Below are 25240 nucleotides of genomic sequence, written 5' to 3'. Positions count from 1 at the left end.
CTTATGGGGTTGCAGCGCTCATCTCACCTTCAGGCCGAGGGAGCCGGCGTTTGTCCACTGACAGCTTTCCAGGTCATGTGGCCAGCATGACTAAACCACTTCTGGCGCAATGAAACAGTGATGGAAACCAGAGCGTACGGAAACACTGTTTACCGGTACCTTCCTGACGCAGCAGTACCTATTTATCTACTTGCACTGCTGTGCTTCCGAACTGCTATGTTGGCAGGAGCTGGGACAGAGCAACCGGAGCTCACTCCATTGCGGGGATTCAAACTGCCGATCTTCCAATCGGCAAGCCCAAGAGGCTCAGTGGTTTAGACCACAGCGCCATCTGCTCCAGTATTCTGCTGTGCCAGGAGTGAAGTCCTCCTGTGATTCTACCTTCCCTGACCCTGGTCACATGGCATCCAGTTTCCTTCTCTCTCATTCATTGTGTTCTCAACATGGCTTTCCTTTCCCCCTTCCATCTGTATGCGTGCAGAATATTTTTGACATCCACATCCATAAAGCAGCATTAGAGAAATGCATATGTAGAGTGTATTTTAATCAGTAAAGATTCAGCCTGACCACTGTGGTCCATAGGTTGGTAACCTTGAGGCTGGATTACTGCAGTGCACTCTGTGTGGGGCTGCCCTTGGGCCTGGTTTGAAAGCTGCGGCTGGTGAAGAATTCGGCAGCCAGAGTGATGCAACACCATTTTTAAAACATCTGCGCTGGCTGCCCGTCTACTACTGAGCCATCTTCAAGGTCCTTGTACAGTGGTACCTCGGGTTACAAACGCTTCAGGTTACAGACGCTGCAGGTTACAGACTCCGCTAACCCAGAAATAGTACCTCGGGTTAAGAACTTTGCTTCAGGATGAGAACAGAAATTGCACAACGGTGGTGCGGCAGCAGCAGGAGGCCCCATTAGCTAAAGTGGTACCTCAGGTTAAGAACAGTTTCAGGTTAAGAACGGACCTCCAGAATGCATTAAGTTCTTAACCCGAGGTCCCACTGTATTAATATGCAAAGCCCTGAACATCTTAGACCCAGGGTACCTTAGCGACTGACTGAACCCCAATATATCCCAGCTAAGTCACTGAGATTATCTCATTTCTGCATTGCAGGGGGTTGGACTAGATGACCCTATGATTCTGTGATTCTATCTGCAGGAGCCTTGTTGGCCATTCCCCTCGTTGGCAAGGCTCATTTGACAGCAACAAGAAACCAAGCCTTTAGTGTCTTTGTGCCAGTCTTCTGGAATAAGTCTGCCAGCAGAGATTCAGCAGGCGCCTTGTGTTTCAGCTGCTAAATGCCTGCTGAAAAAAATTCTATCATGCTTATGCAGGCAGTTAAAAATACAACTTTCAATGATAGTTTGGTGATCTGATATATATAGAGGGGGAGAGAGAGTTTTTTTAAAAAATATTTTATGTAGAATTATTGCAGACTGGTGATTTTTTAATGAATAATTGTGTATAAATATTTCTGTCTAAAAATAAATAAGGTCTTGATATTTCCAGTTCTTTGAACCATGTTTGATAACCCTTTGACTTGAGCACTGCTGCAGTTCTCTTATACACATCACCGCATTGAAATACTTGATTTTGTCCCACTCGTTGCAGCTACTGCTTGCACCACACTTTTCTGCTATGTAAAGGGGATATATTGCTTTTCATGTCTGTGGCTCGCTGAATTGAGCTGATGTGCTCTTAATTGACCAGAGGAGGCTACAAACCTGGTTGGACATCACTTTAATGGTTTCAGGTTTTCCAGTTATTTTGAAGGTGTCCAGGGTTTTGAAAAGGGGGTAATTTCTACAGAGCCAGAGACGGAAGTAGCTGACAGTGCCAGCTTAATAGAACATGAGCCTCGCACGAGGGAAGAGCTATTTATAGCATTGCTTAGCATTTGCTCTGAGGAGCTACAATGACTGGGGCAGTGCTATATTCCATAAAAAGCCATTGAGAATATTCTTGTTGGTTTTATTTCTCCAGTGAAGGTCATGCGGAAGATTTTATCTTTGGGAGAAGGAAATATAATGGTGTGTTCACGCATGGTATCATGTTCTGTTCTGTCTTTGAGCATCACACCCTACTCCCAAGCATACACACACACGTGAAAAGTTGCTTGTCATCGGTTGGCATATTTTACTAACCATCTGCAAAACATGACTCAAGGACTTGGCAGATGGGCTAGCACTACGCCAAGGTCACCACTACTGCCGCCTTGTATGAGAGTTAATAGTCTTGCGTTTAAGGTCACTGCTATTTGAATCCAATATGCACATCTGGCAGACAGTTCTTGCCCCTAAGTGCATTGATTAGTTGCAAAACCGGGGACTATTTCAAATATCATTGCTCATGCTCACCATGATTAGTGTTCTGCTCTCCTCCGACAAGGCGTGGACTTTTGGAACTCTGAATATTGGAACTCAAGAGGGGAGCCGAAGCCTGCCAACTTGACTGGATGCTTCCAAGGTGCTTGCCTTGAAAGACAAGGTCAAAGCACCAAGTCGGAGATGTGGGACAAGTTTATGGAGTTAGCACTGCCCCTGTTTTAGGTGCTTTGGGGTTTCTTTTACTTCGGCTCTGCATTACTAATATGCTCAATCTACCTGCCCTACCAGCTCCTGCCTTGCAGGGAAGGCAGAATCTTGGTGACTGCAAACTGTGGATTGGCCACCGAAAACAAAACAGCACCACACAATTCTCTTTTTAAAAAATGGTTTGTGCTCAATGCCCAGCTGATTTATGAGGAAACATATGGGAAGCAGAATGACATTATTTTAGCAGCATGTATTTAATCTCAAGATTGAACCTCTCACTTTAAGAATCACTTTGCATTTAGTTCAGTAATGCTTCACATGTATATAGGAGTGTTGGGTAGATAAAAAAATAATACACATTGTGTTTTAAGCCTTACAATAGCCACAGGTTGAATTCACATAAGACGGAAAATGATTTGAATCAGTCCACAGTGTAGTAGATTAGTATTAGTATGCCCCAGAAGTGCCAACTTGAATATATTGGGGGCCCCACACAATCGATCACAAGACGTGGCACATGCACACCATTTGAATGACAATGCCCATCAACTTTGGAGGTGCTTGGCCCCCTCAAATATTTTATTTGGGGGAGAGGTGGCAAAGGGACCTCGGGCTGGGAGTTGGTTCCTATGGTATCCCCATAATACTGAGGTTGAGCACATGGTGTAGCAAGACTGACACAAGATTTAAGTCCCACAATTCTAGATTTTCTGCTCAGCTGCTTCATGATACCAGCTTGCACCACACCAGTTGTTTTTGGGAATCTTATCATCTTTATATATTTGGATAGTACATAGAAGGTGCTTGCCAAACTATTTGGAAGGCTTGGCACTTCTGCTTACGCACAGGTTTTGGATTTTTGTCTTCCTATGCTGTATCAAACCCTATTATTTAAGTCTCCAGGGCCCTCCGGCAGCCTTTTTCAGCCTAGTGCTGTCCGGATGATGCTCCCATCATGACCATTGGCTATGATAGCTGCGACTAATGGCAGTTGTAGATTGAAGGACACCAGATCAGGAAAAAAAACCATTGTATGGCTGTTTGAAGCAAATAGGAAACTGCAACAGAGAAAAGGAAGTGGGAGACATCATACTTGAAAATAAATTGCAGAAGTTAGGGTACAAGTATGATTTTTCTGTATACTTGGGCAAGAAGAGCCAGCTGCACAAATATATGATGGGGGACAGCTGGCTTACCAGTTATGTGAAACGGATCTACGGGTCTTAGTGGACCACAAGCTTACCATGAGTCAACAGTGATGCAGCAGCAAAAAAGTTAATGCTGTTCTAGGCTGCATTAACAGAAGTATAGTGTGGAGATCAACAGTACCACTCTATTATGCCTTGGTCAGACTATACCTGGAATACTGTGTCCAGTTATGGGCAGCACAGTTTAAGAAGGATATTGACAAGCTGGAATGTGTACAGAAAAGGGCAACCAAGATGACCAAGCATCTTATGAGGAACAGTTGAAGGAGCAGGGTAGATGAGACTGAAAAAGATGAGACTGAGAGGAGCTAGGATAGTGACCTTCAAAACCTCTCATTTGAGGTTTTTAAGTATGGCTATCTACCATGGATGAGATTCTTGCAATGCAGGGGATTAGGTTAGGTGACCCTTGGGTTTCATTCCAGCTCTAGAATTCTATGGTACTGCAAATGGCTTTGTTATTTATTTATTTAATATATTTTTAAATTTTCCATTTTTAACAATATTATAACATCATATCACCTTTTACAAATTTTTAGCTCTACCAAGCTTTTGACTCCCCTCCGTTCCGTCATCTGGATTTTATAAAACACATCTTAAAACCACAATTTATACTGTCTAACTTCTACATTTAACTGAAGCTATTTAAAATTTAAAGCACAAGTAGAAAGTTTCTTCTTTTAAATATTGCGAACTTTACCGCAGTCCAGCTAGTGTCTTTATATGTTTACAATAATTGTCTGTATATTCAATAAATTTACTCCATTCTCCCTGGAATTGTGAGAAATATATTGGAACATTGCAATTTTGACCTGAAAGTACTTTTCATAGTAAAGGCTGCTGCCTATTGCTTTAACTATCCCAACATTGTGGACTGCCTGTCTTTCACATCCTGTGTGCCCAAAATGAACTTGTAATTAGAGTAATTAATTTACTAGAGGACGGTAGAGCCATTGGAAGCTTAAACTAGAGTGGCAGAGTTTGCCAGCATGTAATTGATTTCTTCTGGGGGGAAAGAAGGGTCAGGATTGATTTCAGTCCATTACATCAATGTTCTGCACACATTGTGAGTCACCTGCTTAATTAAGTTTTTTTTTTAAAAAAAAATAAAGTATTCATTTAAAGTAATTAATGTTGCTAGCAAGATTACAATACTATTGCTCTTTAAAGCTGAGATTCTCCCAAAATCTTCCAGATATAATCCAGTTACTCTTAAACCACTTCTGTATATAGCTTGGATGATCCCACATTCTAGGATAGATTTTTTAAAAATGCAATTTCCTAGTTCGTTTTTTGAATTCAAAATGCTAGGTTTCAAGTAAAGGAAATCCATTCTCCATCCCTGCACCCATATTCAATGAGGTCAGTGAGGCCTCTCAAACACCATGCTTCATGAGTAAATATTACAGATTCTAAGATGGTCTCCCCGCAATAGAGCACCATATTGCCCTAAATTGTATTTCTGACACTGGATTGGATCTAGGGTTGAAAAACAATATCATCATCATCATCATCATCATCTCTGACTGGTTTGCCCCAGTCACTCTGGGTAGTTGCCAACATATATAAAAACATAATAAAACATTAAACATTAAAAGGTTTGACTATACCGGGCTGCCTTCAGATGTCTTCTAAAGGTTACATTGTTATTCATCTCATTGGTATGATAAGAGGGTGTTCCACAGAGTGGGTGCCACTACTGAGAAGGCCCTCTGCCTGGTTCCCTGTAGCTTCACTTCTTGCAGGGTGGGAACTGCCAGAAGGCCTTCGGCGCTGGATCTCAGTGTCTGAGCTGAATGATGGGGGTGGAGACGCCCCATCAGGTATACAGGGCCAAGGCCGTTTAGGGCTTTAAAGCCCAGCACCAACACTTTGAGTTGTGCTATTGTTTTTAAGCACCTCCAAAGACTAAAGCTGCCTGGATTTGATTCTGCATCTGTCACAGCAGATGGCTTTTATAGCTCTCAAATGTATGGCTCTGTACCATTCAATTTCACCCCATTTTATTACTCCACAAGTCATCCTGCATAACCATTTTCATTCTCTCCATGAGCCCTGCCGATTTGCTTTCATTTGCAGATTTTACCAACAATCATCCTTTTCCATGAGTCACTATGAAAATATGAAAGAAATAATGAAACAGATTCCGAAATAACATCTCTAGGTTTCAAGAAGGAAGGAAGCATTCTTGTAATCCCTTCAATAAATTCTTTATTACTTTTACTGTTACCTACAGTATATTTCATCACACCCAGATAATTTCACTAACCTTTGTGGTACAATGGTCTCACTTTCACCTGTGCTATCTTTTATGTAAAATTGTGTAACTTTACTCAGTTGCTCTGATCATATGATTACATCTCAGACAACATTTATATAGTTAAGAAGTGTCATCAAGTTCCTCTGTAGGTGGCTAAAGAAAGAACCTCCACTGTTTCTCACACAGTGCTGTTCATTTAATTTGTTTTTAAGTCAACTTGTTTTTGTGCACTTGTGTATGCACATCTATTAGGCACACAACTTTCTCCGTACTCTCAATGGTACAGCTGTTTCCAGATTTTGTTAATCATTTGTTTTCCTTGTCCCTGTGTGTGTCCTGAATTGAACTTTCTTCAAAGAGGTATCACCAATCAGAAAACTGAGCTTGTTTTATTTGCAAAGGAAACTCTTTGAGTCCAATTTCATATCCAGAGGTGATCTGGATCTAATTCTAGTTGCTCTTCCTGGACTTAGATCTTTCAGCTGGATGTGAACATGTTTCCTCTTATGGCAGCTGCATTTTTTCTTCTTCATTTATTAAGAATTTAGGAACATGACGTGTTATCACACTCTGCCTCCCTACTTAAGCATGAATTCTTCCACCACTGAAATGGTTCTGTACACTGTTAACGATGGTTAATGCATAAGCAGAAATTGTAAATAGCTTCAAAACAAGTTGGTGTAACAATAGCACCAAGCCATAGTTAAATTCAAGGAGAACTTGAAAAACAAGAGGATGGAGCATGCAATCTGTGACCTACTCCCATTCCTTCATCTTAAAATGTGGAGACCTAGGTTCAAATCCCTGATGGATGTGCAACTTGCTGAGTGAGCGGTCTATTAGGTTGAGGATCTCTCAACCTAATAAAACTTGGAAGGGTTGCTGTGAGACTAAAGTAGGCAGAAGAGACCATGTATGCATCTCTGACCTCTTTGAGGAAAGAAATTTGCTATGGTTAAGGAATGGGCCGTGCTACATTTGTATTTGCACTTTTTAGCTCAGTCCTACAATTTATCTTGTAGGGTCTCTGCGTGTGTGTGCCCGCGCGCACACACACAGAGAGATATTTAAATATAATTTAAATATTTAAATATAATCACAGTTGTTACTGAAGGACCATGTTCATGACCAGGCAGCTAGTGGTCAGGGAATAATGTAGGTAGCAATTTTGGTTAGCAAGACTACGGTAGTTGCCTAAACCTTCCTAAGCAGCCTTTTAGTGCTTCTATGCATGGTAACAGCTTGGAGTTACAGGAGTGAATATCACGGTCCTTTCTAATATATGCAAACTGTTCTGGTGATAGTTCTTTTTCCATCTGAGCGTGTCATGGAAATGCTGCTGAGCACTTTGGTGGAGTAATATCAAACCGCCCCCAGATACTTAGCTTGCAGCTGTGGTTTGTAAGCAATATTTGAATGGCTGTTAAATAGTCATATATACGAATCCTATGAACACCTTTCTTTGATGGTTCTTTTATTAAAAAAGGTTTGCATTTGCAACATGGTTGCATATGAGAGATAGAGGCCCAGTTCACATACAATGCTAAGCCAACCATGGCTAACTGAACAAACGCGTATTTGGAGCAAAATTGTGGCTGCATCACTTCCTGCTGCTATGCTATCCAGAGCTAAGCCTTGCATCCAAACCTGGGCTTTGCTTTGTCTCGCTCCAGGAAAATGACTGGTGGTAAGCTAAGAACAAACTTTGGCTACAGCTCATGGTTTCTCTGGAGCAAGACAAACTTTGAGCTCAGATCCAGATGTAACACTAAGTCAAACCATAGTTTAACTCCAAATAGCACAGCAACAGCAAGACAGGGGGAGGAATGAAGCTGCTATGATTTTGTTGTTGTGAGTATCTGCATGCCTGCATGTTCACACCTAGGTAGACATGATTTGGCTTAGTATTACATGTGAACCAGGTCATAGAAAAAAAGGTGATGTGAAGAAGAAACAGCAACAACAACTACAACTACAACTACTACTACTGGCTGGGTTTCCCCAGCCACTCTGGGCGGCTTACAGCACATAAAACATTGGACATTAAAAAAACCCTAATCAGTAAGCTTATGGGTGTTAATTGTATTTCTCAAGACTTTTATAGGTAGGTATGGCTAGATGAGATAAAATATGTGGAAATAGAGAGAAGGAGGTGTAGGGATGTTTAAGGCTGAATTATACCAAAAATTACAGGGCAGAGCTCAAAAGAGTAAAAGAATCAAAAATGTGTGTCACCCACTCCCAACTAGTGGCAAAATAGTAAGCAGACATGAATACAGGGAACACAAACATCTAAAGAGGGTCTGTCTGATTTGGACTATATACAGTATATGGCAGAAGGGCACTGCTGGCATATGGCAGCATATGCTGTTTTGGAAGATGTACAAGTTAATGAGCTCCTGATAGCATGGCAAACGTTATTAATGATAGTTTCCCTTGAAGCAAAGTCCTGGGTTGTTGCTGGTGAATAACAGCCAGAGGATAAGATAATTGTCCTCCCACAGATGTTTACGTACCGCTACAGAATTCCTCTTAGCTTCCCAACTCATAACTACCAGTAGTTAGAAATGGGTAGCACTATATCCCTTTAAATCCAATTAAAAATTAATTTTCTTAATCAAATGACAATAAAATATTGAGCCATATGTAACAGTATAATATGTTGTCTTGGTCATTAGATGTATATACACTCTTGACTGAATCTCATTTTTGTTTTTGCTGTACATAGTAATGAGGCACACCTCTCTGTCTTGCGTTGCTGGGCCTCTTGTAAAAATGTTCTCTCTCTCTCTCTCTGTGTGTGTGTGTGTGTGTGTGTGTACACACCTACTTTGTGTGCCACAATATATCTGACAGCCACAAGGCCCTCTATTGTTCATGTATGTATTTAGAGTTGAAGACTGGCTGAGTTACTATAGTAATTGAGCAAATAAAATATATACCCCTGCCTATGTGAGGGACAGGAAAGAAATTTAAACAAAGATAGGGAATCTAAGAACATGAGAATTTCAAACGGTGGCTTCCTACCATTCAAGAAAAATAACTTTAAAAATGAGGGTTCATAAGGGATGCAGTAAGATATTATTGCCTAGAAAGTTGACATTTTAAATATGTGATTTGTTATTTAGACCGCAATTGCCTTGTTGCTTGGCAGGGATTGTGACTAAAGAGAGAAAAAGTGTGAGCAGAGCTATGTTTTAAATGTATTGTTTTGTCAGACAAATTTGTAATGGACATAAATGATTCAGCTGAGATTTAGTAAGTTATTATATACTTCCAGCGTTTATTTTATAATGGATCTCATTTTATAATGGATCTCACCTCTTTTTCTTTTGCTGCAGTCATGGCACCCATGGCACTTCTATCAAGTTATGAGTACTGGCAGCCAGTGGCAGATGTACAAATTAGTCTGTAGAGGGCAAAAGTCTGCCCTGCTTCCCTCCTCTCCCTGAACTCCCAAGTGATGAGTTTTATGCAGTAATTAAAACACCTATGTAAGATCTCCAGTGCCACATCTTGTTTCTCGCTAGGTTTAGAGGTGAAACTTGTTTAAAAAAACATCTGATCTCTTTACAGTACTTTTGAAGTTCACCTATGAGGGATACTTACGAAAGAAAACATACACAATAAAAAGAAATGTTTAAGGTAACCATGTTTTAAGCATCAAGTCCCTAAAGCCAATACTGTACTTTCACAACTAGCTTTTCTCTGAGTAGTGTCTGTGGGAGGGATGAAGGAGAGAACAACTTTCTAGTTCAGAGAATGAGCATTTTGAGTCTTTGTAAGCAAATTGCTTGAGGTTCTTTGACTCCAGATTCCCATTTGGATGAACTCCAGATGGAGTGAGCACCAGCACCAGAATATACCTGGAACACTCACTGGGCAGGCAGCAAAAATTTTCACCTAGGGGCACATGCTTTGTTAATGGTTGCATACAATCAGTTACGCACATGTGCTCACATACAGACACACTCAGGCAGCAAATGTCAACGGATCATAATACCTTGCGCTCAGATTATACATGCTGCACCTGTGCAAGACAATACGCCGTATTGCAACCCATTTCCAAAGCACAAAAAGAGGAGGCAGAATGCCTCTCATTGCTAACGCCATTCACCTGGGGGGTGAATGCAGTAATACTTATTTCTGAATAGACATGAAGAAATGAGAAGCTGCTTGCTCATTGTACCAGGACTGGCTGTGATACAGGCCTTCAAAATTGCCTCTGGCTGTGCCGATACTATGTCCTTGCTTGTGCAGTGGTTTCCTAAGTTATGACAGAGGAAGGGGAACAACAGTTTACAGTGGATAAATATGAGCAAAACCAGCTGTATTTGCTTAGGCTAGGTAACCAGTAATGGGAGAGCAACAGTTGTACCACTTTTTCCCATTCTACTGGCTTAACATGAAGAGTCAGAGCTGCTGTTGAGTCAGTGATGGCTCTTTAAAAACTGCATTGATTTTGGCATGGGGAAGACTCAAAGCCTGGGCTGCTCCAGTATGCTTTATTTAGGCTTAGGGTTTTTTGCTTTGCCCTCCCAAGGCAGAAAGGAATGTGATCACTGCAGTACCCATGTTGTTTGGCTGACTCATGTCCCCGGGTTAAAGAAGCCAAGTCACAGGCTTCATCAAAGTGTGCCCTACACAGGGGCTAATAACCGTACTCTGCAGAACAGGAGTGGCTAGAAGGTACCGTGTTTCTCATATTTTAAGGCATCCCCCAAAAATAAGCCATGGCAGGATTTCCAAGGGTTGGTGAAAAATAAGGCATACCCCGAAAATAAGCTCTAGCGCAAAGCCCTGACCGAGCGAGAGGCGAAGCCGCGGGACCCAACAGGAGCCTCGGTTTCCCCTGTGCAAAGCCCTGGGACCCCGCAAGAGCCTCAGCGCACGCGCGCGCTAATCCCCGGGACCCAGCTGGAGCTGTAGCTCAAGCTGCGGCGACGCCCTGGGACCTGGCAAGAGCCTCAGCGCGTGCACGCGCGCTAACCCCCGGGACCCGGCTGGACCCGCAGCTCAAGCCACGGCAGCTGGCAGGAGCCGCGGCGAAGCCCTGGGACCCGGCAAGAGACTCAGCACACGCGCTAACCCCCGGGACCCGGCTGGACCCGCAGCTCAAGCCGCGGCAGCTGGCAGGAGCCGCGGCGAAGCCCTGGGAACCGTCAAGAGCCTCAGCGCGCGCGCGCTAACCCCCGGGACCCGGCTGGAGCTGTAGCTCAAGCCGCGGCAGCTGGCAAGAGCCGCGGCGAAGCCCTGGGAGCTGGCAAGAGCCTCAGCGCGCGCGCGCTAACCCCCGGGACCCGGCTGGACCCGCGGCTCAAGCCACGGCAGCTGGCAGGAGCCGCGGCGAAGCCCTGGGACCCGGCAACAGCCTCAGAGCGCGCGCGCGCTAACCCCCGGGACCTGGCTGGACCCGCAGCTCAAGACAGCTGGCAGGAGCCGCGGCGAAGCCCTGGGACCAGGCAAGAGCCTTAGCGCGCTGTGCGCGAAGCCCAGGACCTGGCTGGACCTGAACTGAAGCAGCGCTAAGCCCCGGGAGCCGGCAGGAGCCGCGGCGCGTGAAGCCCGAAGCCCTGGGACCTGGCAGTACCCTTAGCGCACTGTGCTTGAAGCCCTCGGACTGCAAAAGTACGGTACTTAATTAAAAAAATAAGACATCCCTTGAAAATAAGCCATGGTGTGTTTTTTTGAGGAAAAAATAAATATAAGACGTGTCTTATAATATGAGAAACACGGTAGATGTGAAATCTCCTAGTAGATTTCTGGACGATTTGCAGGAGATCATCAAAGGCTTCTGACTCCTAAATAGTTTTAACAACAAAGCAAGTTTTCCCAGCTAAATGAAGCTGTTGAAATGAACAAAGCTAACTAGTTGCGGACTTTTGGTGTGAAAGGGCTGTGTGTTTGTGAAGAGAAAACAAGTTATTAGGCTCAGAATATGCTCAGAGGAGGAACCCTTTAATTCTTACAATTTTTTTATTTAAAAAAATCCTTACTACATGTTTTCTGCTCCTGTCTCTTTTTGGTAGGCTTTGGGTTATAGTAAAAACAATAACAAAAAAACAGGGGAGACCCAACAGGCCTAAAGTGTGCCCATTCCTCACGTAGAAGGACTAAATGTCCCTTATTTTGTGTTGGTTACTTATAGAAGCTGTGCTTCGAAGTGGTGGATCAGGACCCATCAGGAAGTCAAATTAATCTGGTCAAAGGATTTCTAGCATGTGTTTGGTGAGGTCTAGACCAATGACTTTGTATAATGGAGCAAAGCTGGAATTCCACAGCGTTAAAGATCCATACAACACTTGCTTCCGATTCCATACAGAAAAATACATGGGAGTGAAGGAAGTATCCCACGATGAGGAGGAGGGTGCCTTATCCCTGAAACATTTTCTCACAATGAGAACTTGGTATACAGTAGAGGTACGGACCATTGGGAGCCACTGTGGGCTGAAGAATGTCTGGACTGTGGTTATTGAAAGACTGATATGAGTTGGAGTCATTTAGACATGCCCTTTGATGCATTGAGTGTATTTAAGGATATGACCTGGCAGAGAGATATTTTTGAGCATGTGGGGTGTTGCTCACAATAAAAGTCTGCTTGCTTTAAGGGACATCAGTGTATGCTGTAGGTCTTTGGCTGCTTCTTGCCATGCAAGAAGTACCCAGCGGTAAATGGAGTGCCTGATGTTTAGCTGAACTGGGAAAGAAAATGTGACTTTCGACTGACTGCCATAGTCACTTTAGAAAATGGGTATGTCTCTAGGGCAGGAATTGATGTAGTGATTGTGCATTGGAACACCATAATTGGTTTCATCCTGCCAGCCATTGCTGTGTTTTAATCTTCATTTTCATTGGTGGCAGTTCTGGCCTTTTAAATGTGTGAGTAAATAAAATCTTGGACAACAGGTGGTACTGGTTATGGCAGCTGAGCCTGGACTCCCATTGATGTGGCAAATGATAAGATGCTATTGTATCATATTCATCGAGCTTAGGCACCCTTATGGATTCTTCTGTTTGTTTATATTTGAAACTGGAAATTGGGGACTTCCTCAACCTCTGACTTTATCCCCAGGCTCTAACCTTCAAATGCATCTATTTAAGAATAAAACAGAGACCATTTATATGCTGACAGCTGCCATGTGCTTTAGAATTGCTGAAAAAGAGCAACCAGCTTAAGAGTTCTGTTTTGATTAACTCTGTTGTGATTGCCTGAATTAAACCTTGCTCACATTCTCTCTCTATCTGGTGTATGTTTTACAGGCCGCCCAAGGAAGCCAACTACTGCAAAGAAAGAAGGCTGCATTTTCTACCTCTGCCAGACCCAGTCTCCAGCGCTGGCCCCCCTGATGGCAGTTGGCACTTCCCTGTAAAACCTGCCAAGCTGGACGCCACAGCTTTGAACGACTGCACTTTGGCTGCCACTGTGCCCTCTCCTGAGACAAGCGACCATGCAGTCCTAGCCTGTAATGAAGAGCACTATGTAAGCGAAGCCGTGGAAAATGACCCATCAGACTACAGGGAGTACAGAGATGCTGGCACCATTACTGGTAGGTTGTTGACCAGTTGGCTATTGACTTGGCTATTCTGTCTCTTTCCTTGGAGGTAATAACCTGCCTCCCCTGCAGAAGCCAACAACATTGCTTCTTGTGGAGCTAAAATTAGGCATAATCATGACTAGATTCCAGAAAAGAAGATTCATCTGCTTGCAGGGCTACTGACACAGCTCTAGATTCTCTCATGGGAGATGCCTCATGCAGACAAGCACAGGAACTCTAATATTCTCAGTGAAACTTCATTCAGATTTAATCCAGAGAACAGGAAGCAAAAACCTGCCCTTGTCTGAGGAGCAGATCCTACAAGTATCACAAATATATGATGTTAGCTTTTGCGTTACATATTGAAATTACGTTCACGTGAACTTATTGTGGGAGGTGGTGGAGGCTGGTCTAGTAGGCCTATTGGGGCACAACCCTCCCAAGGATGTTGTTGTTGTTGTTGTTGTTGTTGTTGTTGTTGTTGTTGTTGTTGTTGTTGTTGTTATATTTCAATTCATTCATTTCCCCACCCATCATCAACAAACAAACAAACAAACAAATAAAGAATCCCCCAAGATCTCAAAGTCACACATTCTTTCCTGTCTAATATACGTTACTGTCAATCTGTTGTTCTCTGGCCAGGAAGGTCTCTGCAGCGCTCAGCCAGTCCTAATCAAAAGTATAGCCATGGCAGAGAGGGCCCTCTCATATGTCTCTAAGCAGAAGAAAAGAAGGGACTGATCAGACTGCCTGGAAGTCAGCTCCAGTCTGAAGGCTTACGCTCCCTCTGTTGTCATGAGGCGAACCAGCAGCTTCAGTGTTGACCTAGTAGGGGTGCTGAGGGGGCAGTCTGAGCTTACACAGAACTGTTTCCTGAGGCCACACCTTCACCACACCTTGTACACCCCTAACACACACACACACACACTTCACTTTTGTGGCTGGGTGGGATGAAATAATTGTTTTTAACTTCACAAGTTTAAGTTCTCCCTGGGTTGGAAAGCACATGGATGTTTCATCCTTCTGCTTGAGAGTGATCGGGGGAGAGTGTTTTTCTGCAAGTGTGATGCAGTCTCCATTAATTGTAAAAGTCTGGAATTTTAATAGGTGCTTGTGGTTACTGTTTTTGGCTGCAATTGCTTTCTTTTCATTCTTAAAGGTTGTTCAGGCCGCTGAAAAGTAGCAGGCATATTCCCATAAAAATTCTTGAATTCAGTATTTTTTCTGCGGGTCCTGACTGGATCTCATCGGGATTCAGTTCAAGGATAGGGATTTAGGGCTATGTGTGCCCCAAACATCCCTGTGATGATTCAGGCATTTCTGAGGGCCCCACGTCAACATCAAGAAACTGAATTCCTTACAGGAAACGTGCTCTGGGCATGTTGCAACAAAATTGTGCTTATGACTCCTCTTTCTAAGCATTCCAAGATCAGGAAGAAATTTAACTTAATATCCTTCTGTTTGCATGTCAGAGCAGCTCATCTGATCACAGATGATCTCTTGATAACGTGCCATAAAACGGAAATGCAGGTTTCTTGATTCTCTCATTGTCTAATAAGCTAAAAACAGTATTATTTTATACACTTCTTTCGTAACATCCTGCAGGGAATCCTTGAATGGAGGTTCATTCAGGAACTGATACAGATTGTATAAAATGGGGGAGACACAGTAAGCCTACATTGGGCTATCTTTTGGGATGGTCTTCAGCACAAGATTTTCATGAGACTAGCCAAATTATAAATGTGCTGTTAAACAGCTGAAATCTGATCTCCTTAGGGCTAACATTTATATTGGTTTGATAAATAATCTCCTGAGCGTCCTGTCCAACACCACCATTCTTTAAGCAGTTTCTTTGTGGGATTTTCATTCTTTCCCTACATCCAGGTGACTGTCATATCTATATTGCTTCTTCCTTCTGCAAAATCTGCAAGAGCCAACTTCTTATACTTAAGCAGTGTTATACACAATGATTTTTGCACTACTGAATTTCCCTTTTTTCACTTATTTCCCAGTGTTTCTACTAAAAGCTCTCTCTCTCTGGTTTTTGGACTAGCTTCCTGGCACTCTTCAAAAATTGCTGAGCTTCTCATTCTAACACTCTTGATCTCTCCCACCCCCACCCCCCAAATGGTAGCTGCTGTGTCTGTTGCTGGATTGTACCACTTCAGACTGTGGCAAAGAAACAATCTACCTCTGTGACTATTGCCACCATCCTCTTCTTTGTGTCCAGATCAATTTCTTCATTTTTGGCATGTCACTTGCTTCTTCTGCAGGTATCTCCCCAAGTCCCATTCCTTTAGGGAAAGCTTATTTGAACCATCACCTTCTCTAAGCTCCAATTGCAACTTGACTTTCATATAAGCTGTCTCACTGCTGATGGGAACAATCTGTCATGTAATCAGTATCAGGAATCCCCTAAAAGCTCTTTCTTCCCAGCAACTTGGAATGAGCAAGGTATATGGAAAGCACTTAGCTTGTGAGATGCTGCGTTAGAGCTACATCACAATTTCCAAATGTAGATATCTCTCTCTCTATAAAAATAACACGCATAAATAATTATTGTTGTGGTTAATTTGATTTATTTATTCCCGGGATGCATCTCATTGTGATTTACAATGCAAAATTTATTGCATAGAAGAATTTCATATAGAAAAACATCTAAGACATTTGCATGTATAAAGGCAATGTTGAACAACAATTCACATATGAAATAAATTTAGATCCAGTATAGATACCAATTGGATAAATGTCTCCACTTCGAAGTCTTGTTGAATAGCCATTCCCCCACCCCATGTCGGAGTACAGTACCATTACATGGCAGAGCAGTCTGCCATGTAAGTAGTCTTCCTTCCTTCCTTCCTTCCTTCCTTCCTTCCTTCCTTCCTTCCTTCCTTCCTTCCTTCCTTCCTTCCTTCCCCCTGCATGGCTCTTGACTGGACAGCAAAACCCATGCTGAGAGGCTGCAAATATTCTTCTAAATGTTTCACATTATAGTTTTCATTTAATGTGGTTACTGTTTACCGCAAAACAGTTGTGTCCAGGTTTAACTGCACTCTGCATTTGGGAGTACTGTAATTTGGAACCCATAATCCCCAGCAAAAAAGTAGTCTGCTAGCTGGTCCATAATGTTTTCACTCACTGCAAGAGAGGTATGGGTTTTCTATCAGACTTTCAGTGGGAAAGTAGAATGAAGCTTAACTCTATTTGTATGCTGAATAATTTTGATATGGCTAAGGAGCACTAATGAATGGAGCACGTTAAATGCTTGTCTGAACCTTGTCCTCTCCTCCCACTAATATTTGTTACTGTACCTTTTTATATACAGTGGTACCTTGGGTTAAGAACTTAATTCGTTCTGGAGGTCCGTTCTTAACCTGAAACTGTTCTTAATCTGAGGTACCACTTTAGCTAATGGGGCCTGCTGCGCCACCCCCGTGCAATTTCTGTTCTCATCCTGAAGCAAAGTTCTTAACCCAAGGTACTATTTCTGGGTTAGCAGAGTCTGTAACCTGAAGCGTCTGTAACCTGAAGTGTCTGTAACCTGAAGCGTCTGTAACCCGAGGTACCACTCTACCTTTTTCTAACCTGTTTGCTACTTCCTTTGTCTCTATTTGGAAGTTGCTCTATTTGCATTCTGCCTTACATTATAAGGTGACAAGTTGATGATATGAAGCTATAGCACCATCTAGTGTTCTTGCCTTCAGTGTGATTTTCTGCTTCTAGGAGAAATTTTGGAGGGATGCCATGGCCATGAAGTAGGCTACTTGTTCAAATAGCCCAAATCTGGAGGTGCAAGCCTTTCTTTTTTCAAAGCAGGGTTCAGTATAGTATACGTTTACCTTGACATCCTTGACACGTGACAGATTCCAGAGGAACACACATATGCACAGAAAGACAGAGACACACACAGAGAGAGACCCTTGTGGAACTTCTAAAATATAAAAATATATAAACCACAATAAATTTGTGGATTTGTTAGGTGCTTTATAAAAAATCATAATCATTTTTCCTTTTGATTTCCAAGATGGGTTTTTAATCTTTTAATACAGTTTATATTTAATTGTATTGTGGTTCAGCTTAAATGCTGAATTACAATGGTAAATGAACAAACGGCTTACTGTTAACAGTTATGCTCTTTGCTTTTATGAATAGCGTCTTGCTTTTTCACCATCTGTCTGGACAGTGTAGGTAGTAGAAGTATTAGGGGACAACAAAAGCCTCTATTCTTTCTGGTGGTGCAATCTTATTTTTTTGGTTGATGGTGAAGAGGAACTGTGATAAACAGCAAACCCAGAAAGAAAAATAAATAGTGCTTTTAAACTTTTCTTTTTCCTTTTGACCGGGGTAAAGATCTATATTGGTGGAAAACAAACCCCACTAATGTGTATACCGGCATGTTATTCTGACATGTTTTTGATTTTATAATATATTGTGCACAAGTCTTTTCCAGATTATTTTAAAGTAGCTGTTGTCTCAAATGCACTGAGGTATGGTATATTTATTGGGAGACCTTTTTCTTAATTAAAAAAGATCAGTTCCTATTGTAATTGCTCAATATACAGCAGATTCTAGTAACAAAGCCAGTGTTGTAAGAATGGGGATGTCCATATGTCTCCTCACTTTGTCTTGTCAACAGATGGCCTTTCTCACTTGTCAGGTTACTGATCAGTTAATAACAACACTGCCTCATTTCCCCCCTCCAATGTATTGGCAGACTTCTCCCCCCTCCCCCTATGACAGTAGGCAGTCTTTGGCGATACAGAGATCCCTTAGGAAAGGAAGACCCCCATCCTAATTTCATCTTGCTTTATGTCAAAATAGCTGCCCAGAGTGGGGTGGGCATTACCAAAAAAAGAGATAGGAAATGCATCTCCTAAAAATAAACCCTAAAAAACCCCTAATACACCTGTGTCGCAACAAAATTAGAAATTGTTACCATAATTTAACTAGAAATACACTACAACTCACCATAGGATGGGAGATTGTGGTGAGGCGATTTGTGAGCCTGCTTGGTTTGCTGCCAAGTGCTTCAAGTCTCGCTCCCTATGACTATTTTATCTTTAAACTGGACTTCAATCAGGAAGGGCTTCAAATGCAGAATTGCTTTCTGGAAAGAAAGACACGTGGCCACCCTCGAGCAAAGTCTGCTTTGGGTAGCCCATCTTAAAGTTTTTCTTTAGCTGGATAGCTCGGATGGTTAGAGCCTGGTGCTGATGATGCCAAGGTTGCAGGTTCAATCCCCGTATAGGACAGCTGCATATTTCTACTGCATATTTCTGCACTGCAAGGGGGGTTGGACTAGATGATCCTCAGGGTCCCTTCCAAACAATTCTATGAATCACTTTTCTACTTCTCTTTAAAAGCCCTTTTAGTTGTCTCTTGAAAATGATTTAATGGAAATGTTAATTAAAATACAAATCTCCTCACGTGCCAGTTTGTTGAGGTGTTCTTTCCATTACTTTTTGCAAAGGGTCACTACCCTCTGCAAATTTGTGCACACTGTCTTAAGTCGGTCAAAGAAGCAGAGCATATCATGACAGCTGATGCGTCATTGAAAAAGTGATGCTTGCATGTCACTTTCATGGGGCAAAAACGTTCCTTTTCAACTAGGCCTTTGCATGACTTGATCTTCATCCTATACCCTTTTTTAAAATGCTGGCTCTTTGTGTTTGTGGGGGAGGGGGCTTTATTGGGTTGTTGGTTTTGTTTTGATTTTATGTACAGTATTTGATTCATATTTTATGTGAACTGCCCTGAGACCTTCGGGTATAAGGTGGTATAGAAAACAAACAAACAAACAAACAAATAAATAGGTGCCCTAGGCTTAGAACATAGTGTTACAGGCTAGGAGGAGGTTCCTGCATAATGATGGAGATTCCTGCAACCTTTGGGCCCACATCCTCCAAAAGCTGGTAGTTCCATGTTTTGCTGTGAAAAAGCAGAGCCTTTGACCTTTACATGAACCTGTGTTTCTCAGGAACTCAGAGGACCTTGTTAGTATACATAACCAGGTGGTACTTCAAGCAGAGGTGGGGCTTCCATTAATTGTCCGGTGTACAGATCTGTGCCATTCCCTACTCCTTTCTGCTGCCTTTCTGGTCCAGGATGCAACTTTTATTGTAGAGAACCCTTTTTGTGCCTGAATTCTGAGTCATTGAGATTACTGAGCACCAGGTGGCACTAGTTTACCCTCCCAGCACAGCAGTACAGTACTAATATAACATGAGATGTTCAACGAGGGGGAAAGGTGTTCATTTAAAACATCCTTCATTTTCTTTGGCTCCCCTGGTAAGCTGTTTGGTTTGGAAAGGGAGGGTTATCTCTTCTCTCTCCTGCCCCCTAATCCCAAGAAGCAACCTGCTGGCTCTAAACAGTGTTTCAAATTAAAAGTTCAAAGAGCTTTAAGCCCCTTTAGGATTCTGGTTACTGGGTGGTGTTAATAGCTTTCCCCCACAATGCTGTTTTATTTGCAGTAGAAAACATAGCCATGGCTTTCATTGAGAATTGGCACCCATGTGCTGTATCTGTGCCCCTTGTACTTGGCAGAATCTTTTTTTAATTGACTAGTAAAAGCAGGGCCGGCTTAGCCATAGGTGCTAGGGGTACGGGGCACCCGGGCGCCGGGCTCTCAGGGGTGCCAGGCCGAGAGTCCGGAGCCGAGATTTGGAGTCCGGGGATTGAAGCCAAGCAGAGCAGAGCCCGTTGGAGTGGCGCAGGCTTTGCTGTGGGCGCTGAGGTAGCTGGCCGGCTCTGCCTTCCTGCGCGCCTGGATTGGCCGTCGAGAGGCCCGCCCAGCACACACACATGCTGCTCACATGAGGCTGTGCACAGCTTCTGTGGGGCTTGCTCTCCTCCCGCAGCGGCATGGGAGAGAGTTGTGTGCCCCCCCAAATGCTCAATAACTCTGAGCTGCCCCCTAAAAAAAACAACTCAGCAACTTTGGCCTGCCCACCCCAAATAATTGGGGATGCTGGGCAGTTTTTTTTGCACCCCGGTGCCGCATATGCTAAAAATGGCCCTGAGTAAAAGCTTCAGTAAGGATTAATGGGATGAAGGATGAATGTGATAGCAAGTACCAGAACTGATCTTTGCACAGTTCAACGAATCTGGTGGCTCCCTCTTTTCTTATTAAGATAATTGGCTGTTCTCTTCGGGCTGAAAATCAGTTATGTAAGAAGCTGTAGGTAGGTATAATGAGCTCACGGAAGGACAAGCAGCGAGACTCTTATCAAATGGGCATAGTTAAGAGACCAGGGTACAGATACTGTAAATGAATCACACACTTTTGAGAGAATCCAGGAAGATTTGTCCCTTGCTCTGAGGCATCCTTAATGCCATTTATGTCTGCTGCATTCATACATTTTCTCCCACTCAATTCAATTGCTGATGTATGATATCCTAGAAAATGTGCTTCCATCTTGGGTGAGAGAGTCAGTATGGTGTAGAGTTCAGTGTTTTACTCAGGACAGGGATGCCCAGGTTCAGATCCCAGGTCACAGTGTTGTTGTAAGAATGAAATGGATGGGTAGAGAAGTATGTATGCCACAATGAGCATCTGGGGGGGGGAGGGGGGAGAAAGAAAGCTTTAAAAAAATACAAAAGAAAGTGCAGGTATTGCTGGTTATTTTGGAAACAAACCAACCTAAAATCTATAACCTTTATCATCATCATCATCAGTAGTAGTAGTAGTAGTAGTAGTAGTATTTTAATTGGATTTTTGTGATTATGAAACTAAATTTACTTTGTTCCCCAATTCATAGTAAATCAGTGATGGCACTTTCTCTCTCGGTCCACGACCAGCATATCTAATTTGACAGTGAAACCAAAATCATAGCACAAGCATGGTTCCGTTTTTAATTCATGATGGTTCGGTATTCTTGGCATTCATAAAAGACCCAGGCACAATGGGGAGAGGTTTTGTGCATTAAGAGCTAAAATAATTATGACACACATCCTGTCAACTCTTAGCATGCCTTTATAGTCAATGCATTTAAGCTGTTGTGCCGGGTTTTTTTTGTTCTTTGTTTTTAAATGTAGCTGCATAAAAGCATATGTAACTGGCTTCAGTGGGATGATTTTATTTTGAAATGTAGGCTTTAGATTTTTTTAAAAAAAATGCAACAAAATGAGTAAAATGTTTAGTTGAAGGTAATGCCTGGCATCTTTCTCATTCCCTGGCTTAGCACATGGGAGCTATTTCTCGTAAAACGTTTTTTTTTTTTTAGGCTTGCTTGAGTCTCTTGGCGATGAGATCACTGATGCCCAGCAACACTGTTTAGTCATAAAGGAGGATGGAGACCACTTCCCTAGGAATGCTGGGGTAGAAGCGATAAGAACCTCTTACTGGAGTAGAGGTCAAACAGGAACAAATGGCATGTAATTACTAGGCAATTTATATTAACAGCTGCTTGTCATCTTGCTCCTGGAAAACAAGGCTGTGTGGTGCGGGGGGGGGGGGTTACCCTTTGTGGAGTGGTTGCTGTGGATGAAATAGACTGTAAACCAGGCATCCCCAAACTTCGGCCATCCAGATGTTTTGGATTACAATTCCCATCTTCCCTGACCACTGGCCCTGTTAGCTAGGGATCATGGGAGTTGTAGGCCAAAACATTTCTAACGCTGCGGACATTTTGGAAATGGGCAGCCAGCACCAGAAAAAGCTTCTGCACAGCCACGAACATGCACAGAAGCCATTTCCTGTGTTTGGGACATGGGCAGCGCGGCACCGGAAATCGCTTGTGCGCCTGTGTGGCCCATGGGACGATAGTCCATGGGAATTTTCTGGTCCACGGGCAGAAAACGTTGCTGACGCCTGTCCTGTGCCCGTTTAAAATGTGTTTTTTGTTTTGTTTTGTTGGGGGGGGGCTATTGGGTTGTTGTTTTTATTTTTATTAGGTATTTTGTGGTTTCATATCTTGATCTTACTCTGTGAACCACCCTGAGACCCCCAGGTATAGGGTGATATATAAATTCAACAACAACAACAACAACAACAAGTAGCCCATATGTATGTACTAATAATAACTTCAGAGTCTCTGGTCAATCTTTTCTTGCCTAAAGCACATGGAATAGCTTTACATCTTGGGCAAATGTTCCAGTAGGCAAATGTGCATTGAAGCAATGCCTGTTGACAGAAATGCTTGATCTTATAGCTTCCGGTTTTTGTAGTTGTAGCTCATAAGCAGCAAAATGCCCACTTTTTGAGACAAAAGCTTCACATTCAGTTCCTTACGAAATGTTTAGTCAGAGCTTCTAAAAAGCAACGCAACACCCTCCTCTTTCAGATGGAATTTTTCTGGAGATGATGGAATCCGTTGGAAGGGATTTTGCTGATGTGGCTTGTATTAAATCACAAGTGTTTCTATTTTTATTTTGAAAGGGGTGTAACCCAGTTTCTGTGCTTGTCTTTCCCCTCTCTTTAGATGTGTGCAATAGTACAAATCTTCCCGAAGTTGAAATCATCAGTCTGCTCGAAGAGCAGCTACCACACTACAAGCTAAGAGCGGATACCATCTATGGTTATGACCACGACGACTGGCTTCACACACCTCTCCTTTCTCCTGATGCTAATATTGATTTAACAACAGAGCAAATAGAAGAGACACTGAAATACTTCCGTAAGTCCAAACGTATTCATTTGTCCTCAAATGCAATTACCGGTAGAATTTATTAGTTGCCTTCTCCCCATGTGCCCCAGATTTCCTCAGTTTAGCAGCTATTCCTGGATAAATAATGCAATATGTGGGATAGATCACATTGAAAACTGTCACTGGTAGAATAGAAATCATGAGTGTGTATCTGGTCCTTCTTTGAAGCACTGTATAATATATGCAAAGCAGGTGGAAAACACAGTTGAAAAAATTATACCACTCATAATAGCATTTCTATTGTAGGCTGTATGTGACATTTTAAACCCAGCTATAAAGCATTTGGAATATAGCTTGCATATGTCAGTTTCCTTGAAGTTCAGGACTTTCCTTTGGCTTGTAATACAGCGGCAAGCTAAGATGCTGAGGCTGCAGTCCTGCACACAAGCTGCTTAACTCTAGTTGGGTCTGGTGGGAATGAAAAACAGATCGTAGGTTGCTAACCTACAAGCCATTGCAACACAGTTGGTGGCCAAAAAGCAAATGAGAGTCAAACTTCACTTAAAATAAAAATTGGAGTACCCTTGAAAAATCTCATTGAATTTGTGTTCAGATGGACCAAATATGGCTAAATAGTATCATACTTTATAGCTGCCAGCTTATTATCTTGTGACATTAAGATATATAGCTTAAAATATCAGCACGGTTTTTTAAACACACACAATGTCTTATCCTTTTGTAAGTAGGTCAGTTAAACTTTCAGAGAAAAGGGACAAGTACAAACGTACCAAGAGATTAAACCTAGATTTGAAGTGTGGGCCTGTACAATCAACTCCTCCTGCTCAATAAATGTTCATTTGCTTGCCTTTTGGGTACACATCTTTTCCCAAGGTTACATTTTTTAAATGTTATGGCAATGTTGTTTTTTCAAGCACCTAACATGTCGTCATTTTATGGTGGGGTTGGGGAGGAAGGTGATGTTTTCCATGCAGTTTTACATCTTTTGATTGGCTGAATAATAATAATAATCTATGAATGTGATGGATATAATCCTTGATTGTGTAGTAACTGACAGTGAATGGGCTGCCAATGGGCTACCAATAATCTGCATTAAGGAGAATAATCCAAATTTGGCATTAACTGCTTCCAGGTCGCTGATCCACAACCGCTGTTTCATCCACAGTTGCTGATAAGGATATGTTATATACTTCAGGGATCATAGGCACTTTGGTTTGTTTGATAACATTGTATTGTATTCAGAAACAAGAACAAAAAATGCATCAAGATTCACTGGTGTTCTCAAAAAATGCATCAAGATTCACTGGTGGCTGGTTCAGCGCCAGCGCCGATCGGCGGGGTCTCGTCTCGTTTCCGAGACGGCCCGTCCCTGCTAGGAGTGGGGAGGGCAGCGAGAGCGACGCTGCGCCCCTTAGAACCTCGGGAAGGGCGTCCCGGGGGCAATTTGCTCGGCACAGCCCAAATCCGGACTCCCCAACTCTTCGGTTAGCTCTAATAAGAGCCCCGGAGCGAGGAGGGTAGAAGTCACGGGGGCCATTTTGAGCGGCAACGTTATTCTAGCAGGGAGAAGCTTCAAGCCGAAGGCGGAGAGCGCTGGATTCTTCCGAAAATAAAACGATTGGAAAAGATTGTAAGTAACCTCACGATTTGGATTATAAAACAATTTGGATCTGGGAGAGAGGGGAGAAAAGAGGAAGCCACCCCCCCCCACGGCAACAAAAGAGACAGTAAATAGAAACCCGAAGCCATAAACAGAAGATTTACAATTCAAAGGATCCCTCAAAGGCATCAAAGAGAATCTCCCCTTTGATGCAGGATGAGAAGGGGAGAGAGACTGTGGTTTATGACTGCCCTGCAGCAAGAGGTAAAGGCTGAGAAAAATCTTTCTTTTCCTCGGGAGCCGGCAGCCCAGGCAACCCAGTGAGTTGATCTGGATTTATGAGTCAATTTTTATTTCATTTTGTATTTCTGGACTTTGTGGAATTTCTTTTCTGGTTTAAATGTTTGTGAAATGTGAGTTCGAACTGTATTGTTAATAAGACTTGAAGAATGCAGCCAGCTTGTTAAAATGGAGTCGAGAAAATAAACTGTGATCATATTCCA

The 25240-nt window shown here is 42.6% G+C and overlaps 1 protein-coding gene across 10 annotated transcripts in view; it reads left to right on the top strand.

Moving 5' to 3' along the window:
* Positions 1–25240, top strand: part of TRAK1 (trafficking kinesin protein 1) — a 122496-nt gene that overhangs the window by 30357 nt on the left and 66899 nt on the right. For all 10 annotated transcript variants that reach the window (XM_035130168.2, XM_035130169.2, XM_035130173.2 and 7 more), the window contains exons 2-3: positions 13258–13544; positions 22955–23149. The gene's annotated coding sequence lies outside the window, so the exon portion shown is untranslated. The remainder of the gene's footprint in view (positions 1–13257; positions 13545–22954; positions 23150–25240) is intronic.

This window comes from Zootoca vivipara, chromosome 12, assembly GCF_963506605.1.
Source record: "Zootoca vivipara chromosome 12, rZooViv1.1, whole genome shotgun sequence".
Taxonomy (NCBI): Eukaryota; Metazoa; Chordata; class Lepidosauria; order Squamata; family Lacertidae; genus Zootoca; species Zootoca vivipara.
The sequence above is the reverse complement of the archived record's forward strand: the minus strand, read 5'-3'. Positions and strand labels throughout refer to the sequence as shown.